The following is a 10,515-nucleotide window of genomic DNA, read 5'->3' as shown; positions in this document are numbered from 1 at the left end:
TATAATTCTTTTCTTCATTCACTGTTTCCAGGCATTATGGCCTTGTTGATGTTTCTGGAACACAATAAGTTCATTTCAAACTTAAGGCTGTAGGCTTCTTGATTGTTTGCCTTACCTTCCCATGACTCCAATTATTCAACATTCAACTTTGGTTCAAATGCCACCTCCCACAAGAAGTCTTCCCAAATCACTCAATCTAACTTCCTCTCAGGCCTATTAAATCACTCTCTCATCACTCTGTTTCTCTACTTCCTTTTATTTATGATAAGAAACCTTGTTATTTTTTTTACTTGTTTGTCTTCTTACATTGGACTGTAAATTCCATAAGAACAAGGACCTTTTCTGTCTTGTTTTCTCCTGGCAACTTGAATTCTGTCTAGTCTATAGTTGGCCATATAAACAGTTGTGAAATAAAGGAATAAACTCATTTTATAACTTCAAAAGCATTTCAATGGGGAGTAATAGCATAGCATTATTCTATATATCTAGATGAATTAGGGTCAAGGACAATTCTATAATAAGAAAATTGCCTGATGTAGACAATATTAGCACACATTTTGGGGGGGGCCACAGCTGTAAGTAAGTTTAGTCAATGTGCTTTACATCAAAGACCATTTGAAAATGGTGTATATTGAATAACCATTTTTGAATTAGCGAGAACTTGGCCTGCAGTTCCAAGGTTGGCCGGTGATTCTTGCTGCTGGACAATTGTGAAAATTAGGCTGAGCTGGAATAATACATAAGGCAGGTTATTAAAATAATTAGGATTTCATAAGACACTCCTGCTAAGAACCTTCTTTGCATGTTTGCCCGCAGATCAATAATGTGCCTGATTAAAACCTAATAGATACGGAAAGTTATGATCTCACGTCTTGGCTTTGATTGGGTTGGTCAGCAGCTCTAACTCAGGGTGTGGCTGAGGACTTACTCCTTCAAATGGACCAGTTCTGAGTTAAGAATACATAAGCCCAGGCTGCTGTCAGACCCTCAGATCTGAATGTATCAGTTAAACTTTAAGAGACCAGTTGTAGAGAAAATGGGGATAATCCTTCAATATGAGTTAAAATTTATACTGTTTGTTATTATGAGTAGAGATTGAAAGACAGTTGCATGGAACAGTAAAAACAAACAAACAAAACCCAATAATATGACTTCTTTGACTTCTATTTGCAAATGACAGCGAAGACAGTCTGATTTGTGAAAGTTTGGTGGGGTGCATCTGCACAAATGTTTTGGCCTTGTGCTTTGGTTATTACAATGTCGATAATTAAAATGATTTTTAGTCCATTTGCATTTTCTATTTCTTCTGCCAATTAAAAAAAATCATTTTTGCTAGAAATTTATTTTATTTTTTTAATGTTCACCCAAAGATATGTTTATTGATTTTAGAGAGAGAGGAAGTGGGGAGAGAGAAAGAGAGAAACATGGTTGTGTGAAAGAAACATCAATTGGTTGCCTCCTGTATGCACCCCAATTGGGGATCAAACCCACAACCTAGGTTTATGCCCTGACTGGGAATCGAACCTGAAACCTTTTGGTGTATGGGACGATGCTCCAACCAACTGAGCCACCTGGCCAGGGCTAGAAATTTAATTTTTTTTATCTAGGTTTTCAAGGTTGTGGTGATTTAGTTGTGATATATATGTATGTACATTTATATACACACATATATGTAAAATACTCTCTATATAGGAGTGGGTAAAGCAAATTTACAGATGTTCATATGGAAAAACAATACCAGAATAAACTGTGTTTTGCCCACACCCTGTATGTGTGTTTATATATCATGTATGTACTATATATTACATGCAATAACTAATGTATGCAACTTTGAGTGTTTGTTATATTTTTAGTCTTTTCTCTTTTGAGTCACCTTTTGCATCATCGAATAGTCTATCAGACCCATCACTCTTCTAGCATCTTCCTGGCTGGCCTGAATGTGCAAGAAAATTGACAGCCTGTGCTCAGTGGAGCATCTCCTCCAGAGATATTTTTGTTTGCTTTTTAAAGAATTTTTCAAATTGTTCTATATTTATTGGCCATTGAATATACTGAAAATACCAAGAGAGGTATCTTGGATGAAGCAGCGGCTGCTGAGTGCTGGATGCAGGGCTTGCTGTCATGTAGATAGCTCTTTCCATTTTCCTGTTTGAATGTGAGTTTAATTAAAAAAACAACACCAAGCCCCACACATTTCTACATTTTACCATGAAAGTATTTACAAATGGATCAAATGGTTTCATATTTAAAGCAAAATACAGTAGAACATTAAGTACTCCATTTCCATGCTTTCATCCAAATATTTTAAAAATTGGATTTACCTCAGTTTATCAGGTAATTGCTGCTCAAGTATATTATTGGAACACATACTAGTTTGTTTTTTAATGTTATTCTGAAACTGACCTGAATTACTCCATGAAACACTTGAAGTTGTGGAATTCTGCTAATTTATTAATCTGATTCAAATGATGCCTTTTAATATGCTGGTCTTGAGGGTCTGCTTATATTTAAGATGTTATTTAATTTGGAATTTAATATCTGTTAATACTTAAAATATAAAGCATTTCTTTAAATATATGTTTTTATGTATTTCAGAGAGAGAAAAGGAGAGGGAGAGAGAGATAGAAACATCAATGATGAGTATCATTGATCAGTTGCCTTCTGCACGCCCCCTACTGGGGATCGAGCCTGAAACCTGGGCATGTGTCCTGATGGGGAAGCAAATCATGATCTCCTGGTTCATGGGTCGACATTCAGTAACTGAGCCACAATGGCCAGGCTAAAGATATTTTTAAGATAAAAACAAACCATTCATTTGGAATTCTCAGTGAAAGAGAACTCTATCTTAATGCAAAAAAACCTGTCTATTTTTTTCTCTTGATTTTTTTCCAGTATATTCAATGGCTAGAGAAAATAAAACAATTTGTAAAGATTTTTAAAAAGCAAAAAATTTCTAGTTTTAAATTTTCAAGGTCTGTAAACTTTAGGATTGCCTGGAAGGTTCATTTTGCTTTCATGTTGATTATGATGAAATAGATGATATTTCTGAAATTCTTTGTTTTATTTACTTCACTCCCAACATTTCTCCAGATAATAATTTAGAATTAATATGAAACATTTCATAACATTATTTAAAAAGAATAATAAGACTTAAAATTCACACAGTGATTACCATATTTCAGGAACCATGCTAAACACTGGTACATATTCACTCTTTTAATACTCATGACAATCCCATGAGGTAGCTATTATTATCTTCATTCCCACTTCATAGATAAGAAAATTGATTGAGTTATGCACACAAAGAAATTCAGTTACTTATCCAGGGTTATAGCTGTTGACTGGCAGAGTTGCGGTTCAGACCTAGGCTCTGTAGGTCTGAGTTCACATATTTAATTATAATTCTACTTTACTATTATGGTTGAGTGTAATATGGTTTGTTGTTTGTTTGTTTTTAAACCTCACCCAAGCGTATGATTTTTGAATTGATTTTTGAGAGACATCCATGTGAGAGAGAAACATCAATCAGTTGCCTCCCATATGTGCCCCACCTGGGGATCAAACCAAACCCTTTTGGTGTATGGGAAATGCTCCAAATAATTGAGCCACCCGGCCAGGGCTATTTTGTGCCTTTATAGAGCTGGAGATTGAAACTCATTCTACACAATACTAAAACAACTGGTAAATTAACATTTTTGAATTTCTAAAAATCCTAGAAATGTGGGGTTTCCTAGGCAGTTCCCTCACCAGCTCACCCATTTTGGTCTGAATCTCAAATAGTGATTCAAATAGTAAATATCACAAACTTGGCAGTGAAAATACACAGTACAACACTTTAAAATAAAATAATGCTGGCCCATCAGCAATTAGACCCGTTATTGCTTAGTATTGTCTTGACTTGACCACAAAGAATTTCATAAACTCTGAAAAATACGGAAAATGAAAATGTTTCCCTTTGCCAGCAGATGTCACTGTTGCCTCTTAGCACTGACCATAGTGTCTACAGGAGATGAAGATGATGGAGAGCAAGCGAAGTATTTGACTAAAGTCTCTGTAAGTCAGTGGGTACAAACACTATTGCTTTGGTATGAAGAAAGATAATTATGCAAAACAGGGAGAGTATCTGTCACCCCACTTCGACTAGCACAGAGAACAGTGGAATTCAGACAACCTGGTGCCCCTCTGGTAGCTCGGAGGCAGCAGCCCCTGGAGGGAGGCTGAGGACTGTGGTGAAAGGAGCTTCTCCGTGGTTGGCACAGAGCTGTTCCCATTCCTGTAAGCCAACAGGACTCAAGAAGAGCACAGATGCTAGAGAACAAAGCCAGAGCAACCGGGCAGTGGTGAACAAAGCCAGAGCAACAGGGCAGTGGTTTCAGAGCACAGGCAAGGCCCTCTCTCATAACACCCAGAAACAATCCGAAGAGACTTTGCAGAGGGTTTGTATTGGCAGGTGGGATGGAAAGCCGTGGAAACCAGGCTCACACAAAGGCACCCTGAGCACTTCTGCTGGCTCGGAGAATGCAGAAGTAACCAGACAGGGCTCGCCCTGAAGGCAGCAGGCAGAAGGAATGCATAAACAAATCCGGCAAGCCAAGAAAAAATTGGCCATGACCTTTGTACTATTTTCTCCCCAAATGATACCCTACTACTCTGAAAAATTGCCCTGATTTTTGCCTTCAGTAACATTAGGATAAAATCATTAATTTTTTGAATGATTCCATAATCAAGTAATAGGATAACTATTAAATCATAATTGTCAATAGATAGTACCATTTTTAAAAACCAAAATATCTCCCGTTATTTTGGGTTTTAAAACTGTCTGCTCCTCGAAAATGTTTACTTACTTTCTAGTAAATTCTATTGTCTAGGGTAGTCAGGAAATATGTTCTACTTAAATTTTAAAGTTGTTTGAGGGTTCATTATAGGAAACTTTTCTAAGATTAGTCAGTATGCTTTTCTAATTTGGTCCTGTAATTTCAGAAGCTCATTTGACACAAATAATGTGCTGTCAGTGTTTGCTTCAGGATGTGTGTGTGCTATGTTTTGATGAAATTGGTTGGTAATAGGAAGAGAGCTGGAGGGTGACCTTCAGTGCTATGAAGGGAGCACAGTTGTCCCTTTTGACTTAAATTGATATTCAAACTGATATTTCCCGAGAAACACTAATGCCTAGGTCACGAATAGTTTCAAACTAAATGGTGATGCCTATTTTGTGAAATAATTATCTAGAAAAATAAAAAAAAAATTACTGTTACTGCCCTGCCTTGGTTTTTAGGCCGGATCTTTCTCCTGAGCATCCAACCCATACGTTCCAACAGCCTAAGGAATGTTAGCATTAGGATGTCTCCAGGCATCCTGCACTCATGGGTTTACCAGATGTATCAAGTAAAAATACAGGATGGCAGTTAAAATTGAATTTCAGATAAACTAAGATTAACTATTCCTTTTTTGTATGTTGGATTCAATTTTCTAATATTCTTTGAAGATTTTAACTTGTATGTTCTTGAGGGATATTGGACTGTAATTTTTCTTTTCCTGTAAAGATTTTTTTTTTTTTTACTTTAGGTTTTGATATCTGGGGGATAGCAGCCTCATAAAATGAGTTAGGAAGTGCTCCTTCCTCTTCCATTTTCTGAAAGAGTTTGTGTAAGGTTGGCATAATTTCATGTTATATGTTTAATAGAAATGTTTCATATAACTCAGTGTAATTATCTGGACTTGAAGTTTTTCTTCGTGGAAAAGTTTTTGATGCAAATTTAATCTTTTTTTTTTTTGCAAATTCATTCTTCTTAATAACATTTTCTATATCTTTTGTATCATTTGGGGGTTTTATTTTTTCCTCTGAGTTTCTAAATTTATTGGCATAAAGTTATTCAGACTACTCCTTTTCTATCTTTTTATTTATTTCTAAATAAATATTTACATTTAATTAATGTAAAATCTGTAGAGATATGGTCTTTCACTCTTGCTTTTGTAATTTTTGTTTTCTTTTTTCCTTGATTAGTACTATTCCTTGATTTTATTGATCTTTTAAAAACCATATTCTGCTCTTAATTTTCTCTATGTAATGATTTCTGCTCCTATCTTGACTATTTCATTTTTAATACTTGAAGTTTAAGATGCTCTTTTATTTCTAGCTTTATAAGGTACATTTAAATCATTGACTTTAAATTTATACCCTTTTTGAATATCAGCATTTCTCACTTATCAGTACTTTAGCTGCATCCTTCAACTTTTGATATACTGTATTTTTATTATTAATTTAGTTTGAAATATGTTTCAATTTTCCTTGGAATTTCTTCTTTAGCCAATGAATTCCAAATATTTGGTGCTTTTTTACATATGTTACTGTCATTTTTTTTTAATTTAACTGTATCGTGGTCAGAGAACATTCTCAGTAATGTTTTGAAATTTATTTAATGGACCAACATATAGTCTATTTTGGTGAACATTTTATATTCTTTTGAAAAATTTGAACATCCGTCCATAGGATTTTTGGGGTCTGGCTCTTCCATTTTCAGAGACAGGGGTGTTGAGTCTTGAATTTTTATTATACGTTCTCTATTCTGCTTTTAGTTCTGTCAATTTTTGCTTTGTGTATTCTGAAGCTCTCTTATTAAAGCATATACATTCATGACTGTTGTGCCCTCCTGATGAAATGACTCCTTTATTATCATGACATGTCCCAGCAGACCTCAGGCATTACTCTATGTCTCGAAGTCTGCTTTGTCTGGCATTAGCATAGTCACACCAGCTTTCTTATTCCTAGAATTTGCAAGGTATAACTTAGTCTGTGCTTGTTCTTTGGCCCTGTCTGTATCCACTCCAGTTATATATTTGAGGGCTCAGTTAATTACCACAGTGTGATCCATAGACACACTGAGAATTGGCCCTGGGCTAAGTTCCACTTATTAAGCCATCCCATATGCGCTCACTCCACAGGGGCCATGATGGTGCCTCCAGTCTGTATCTCACCCTGTCCTTTCCCAGAGGAGACTGTTGACATCAGAAGGGTCTGATACAGCAGGAAAGGGGAATACCTGCACGTCTCGAGTATGCTGTTCACACTGGACTACACTGGCATGACCTTGCCTGTCTCTCCAACATCATGTGGCCACTCTCCCTTGAGACATCCACCTCCAGCCACACTGGTTCAGACAGAAGGCTTTTGTGCATGGTGCAGTGCCCTGCTGCCTGGCTCTTGTATCTCACTTATTTCATCCTGGGATCTTCACCCTGAGGCACTATTTCACTGGAGTGTTCTGCTCATATGCATACGCGTAAAAATGTATAGCCCTCAGTGTTTCTAATTGAATTGAGCAAAACTTCAGAGCCCAGTTTTCCTTTGTTGTTGTTTTTTAATTTTAAAATTTAATAAATCGACAAGGCTTGCTGTTGTTTTGCTTCCTTGTCAGTTCTGCAAAAATAATTTGAAGCCTCAATCCCACTTGCAGAAGGCTCAATCACAAAACCAGACTTGTCTGCCCCCTAGTGGCAGGCCCTGTGATGACCACAGAAGTCAAATACTTGAAAACAAGCTTTTTGCTGGAGCCGCCACAAATTGGACCCAGCAGATGTGAAGCTCCTGTGGTTTCAAGCCATGACCCTCAATCCATGTCTAATATTCACTCTCCATAAAAGACCTTCACTTTTCTCTTCATCCATGTGTCCTTTATTTGTTTTTACTCAGAATTTATTACCTTCATGGAGGAAAGAAATGGAATATATTTTTAAAAATAACTTTTACAACAGCTTTGCTCATAGAGAATGAATGTAATAGTATGTGTCATAACACAGAGGAAAAACGTAAACACTACATGATTTCTTGTGAAATTTGGAAATATGATTAAAGGATCATATTTATGGTCTCTTTGGACCAGGTACCAATCCACGTTCTAATATACCATATTATTTGATCTAGTGGAGGTTTAAAATGGGAGTCTTAATTAGACAGAGGGTTCCCTGTTCTTTAGATCAGTGTTTCATGGTAGTTTTAATCCTTGGCCCCTTTTGACAAATATGATAATCTCAGCATCTTCGCTCCCTGATAGAGATTCCTAACTGTCACCCAGGAAGAGTTTCCCTTTGAGCTTTATCACCCATAGTTTGTGTGACAGAACCATGATTTCCCTTTTCTTCTTTAAATACAAAATTGTATTAATTATTGCCTTCCCGGTTCCTGACCCTTCCAACTTCCCACACAATCCAAGGCATGTCACTCCGGTTGCTTTAAGATTCCAGTTTCATGAGCTACAGATAGCTCTGCCCTTGCTGATCTCGGAAGGTACCATGAATAATTCTAACCAAAATGACCTGCACATTCTCAGGTATCATGAATGAAATGCATGTCAACATCGCTGATGTTTCTCTCTCGAAGAACTCATGCTACATTCATTTCTATTTAGTACGCCGATCGCCGAGCAGGGTAGACATGTGACTACAGACTTCATGATTTGTCTGCCAGATGGTGCCTGATACCCACGTTGTTTTCACCATTACCCTGGCAATGGTATGAAGCTCAGGGAGGAGAAGGATTGAGACTGAGGGTTCCCTGATTTGCACAGAAGCTGGTAAATGTTCAAGAGTTGTAGTCATGCACATGGCTACCCACCGAGACATTTTATGTAAATCAAAGGTTCAGTTTTTCAGGTGAAAATTAGAAATACTCAAAAATTGATTGGTTAAATATTAAGCTTTCAACAAAGGGAGGTACATTTCTGGGGGAGTTTGGAGGGAGAATTGAAAAAAAAACTTGTGGAGAAGAAGAGAGTTATTTAAGGGATGCCTTTGGATTTTATATTCCAAATTGCAATCTGGTTAAAGTCTGAATCTTGGCCCAATGAAAATTGGAAAAGCCACAGAGAAGTGAGGTCATCAACAATAATTAAGTCTGTTAGTATGTGGTGTGTGTGTGTGGTAGTGCATGCCAGGTGAGAGTTCCAGTAGAAAGTGAGTGATTTGGTTAACAAATTGTAGGTTAAGTCAATGAAAAAGATATATATTTCCAATGGGAGATTTAGCTTTTAATGTCTAATGTTACATTTTAGAGCCACAAGGTGGGGATACAACATAATCTTCCTTTTTCATGCTGCTGACAAGTAGAATACCCAAAAAATAACAGGTTTTAAAGCAAGGCTGTTTTTCTTGGTAGTAACTTGGACCCTATATCTGGTGCAGAAAATGGGTTTGTCAAATAAAGCATTTATTTTTGAAAATCCTTTGCTTTTTAAAAATAATTTGCACAGTCTGGCAACCAAAACTTTCTTCCTAGTTTTACTCCAGGTCAAGGTTGTAGACTCCTGGAGTCACCGTGTTTTGATGTATGGGATTAAAGCTTTTATCCTGTCAGCATTCTCGTATTACCCAACTGAGTCACTGTATTGGTAAAGTCGTCCTCCCTTCTCTCCTTCCCTATTATTGCATGAACTTCTCATCCTTTATATTTGTATTTAATCTAAGGGTTTTGCAGAATTTTTAATTCAAGCACTTCACAATATGATGTAAAATTGTTCAATTTTAGAATATCAATATGTGTGTGTTATGGCTATGAAATATTTACACACAGATAAAACTTCAGATACATATATAGTTATTTCTATTGTATATGTATGAATTTGATACTTAAACAGGGACTCAATTTTCATATAAGGTTAAATAAATGATTCTTACTGATAAATTTATTTATATATAGGTATAAGATAAACTGCATCTTAACATATAAACATATAGTTACATGTAACTATGAGTGTGTGTGTATGCAGACATATGTGGCAATATTTATCCATATGTTTATAGATAAATTTCTAAAGAAAACTTTACATTTATCTATCTATCTGTGTGCTCAGTATCCCCTCCTGAATATCCCATGAGCATCATGTGTAAAATTTAGCTCATCACACCATCACCCCCCCAGCTCTTCCTCTATTCCTTGTCTCAGTGAGTGGTCCTAAAAGCCATCCAGTTGCCCAGGGATCTTGACACCTTTCTATTCTTCACCCTGATCCTAAAATCAATCACTGAGTCTTGTGGATTGTTCTTCAAATATTTCTCAGCCTTCTCTTGTCCTTATAGAAACTTCTATAGAATGTATTTCCTCTGGTCCTCTGGTCTCCTTTAAACCCATCCCCGACAAGGCCATCAGACTCATCTATCTGAAGTGTAGAGCTGGTCATGTCTCTATTCTATTGAACCTTTCAGTGCATCCCCCCATTTTACCCAGAATATAAATTATAAGGCTTTAAACTACAAAGCTGATCAGATATTTTTATTCCTTAGCTTTTGTTTGTTATTGTTTTCCACCAAGAATAATGCCCTCCATGATAAATTTCACCTTAAAATATATTCATTTTTAAAATATATATTAAATGTTAACAAAAATTAAGGGATATATTATAGGTGCATATGTATTTTATATATATACTAGAGGCCCGGAGCACAAAAATTTGTGCACTTGGGGGGAAGGAGGGGGTCCCTCAGCCTGGCCTGTGCCTCTCGCAGTCTGGGACCCCTCAGGAG

At 36.5% G+C, this 10,515-nt stretch overlaps 1 long non-coding RNA gene across 2 annotated transcripts in view; it reads left to right on the top strand.

The window, feature by feature from the left end:
* Positions 1 to 10,515, top strand: part of LOC107181562 — a 13,745-nt gene that overhangs the window by 658 nt on the left and 2,572 nt on the right. For both annotated transcript variants that reach the window (XR_001512223.1, XR_001512222.1), the window contains exon 2: positions 3,911 to 4,053. This is a non-coding gene — a long non-coding RNA (uncharacterized LOC107181562). The remainder of the gene's footprint in view (positions 1 to 3,910; positions 4,054 to 10,515) is intronic.

This window comes from Myotis davidii, unplaced genomic scaffold (genome assembly GCF_000327345.1).
Source record: "Myotis davidii unplaced genomic scaffold, ASM32734v1 scaffold133, whole genome shotgun sequence".
Taxonomy (NCBI): domain Eukaryota; kingdom Metazoa; phylum Chordata; class Mammalia; order Chiroptera; family Vespertilionidae; genus Myotis; species Myotis davidii.
Note: the sequence above shows the minus strand (reverse complement) of the source record. Positions and strands in the feature narration are given on the sequence as shown.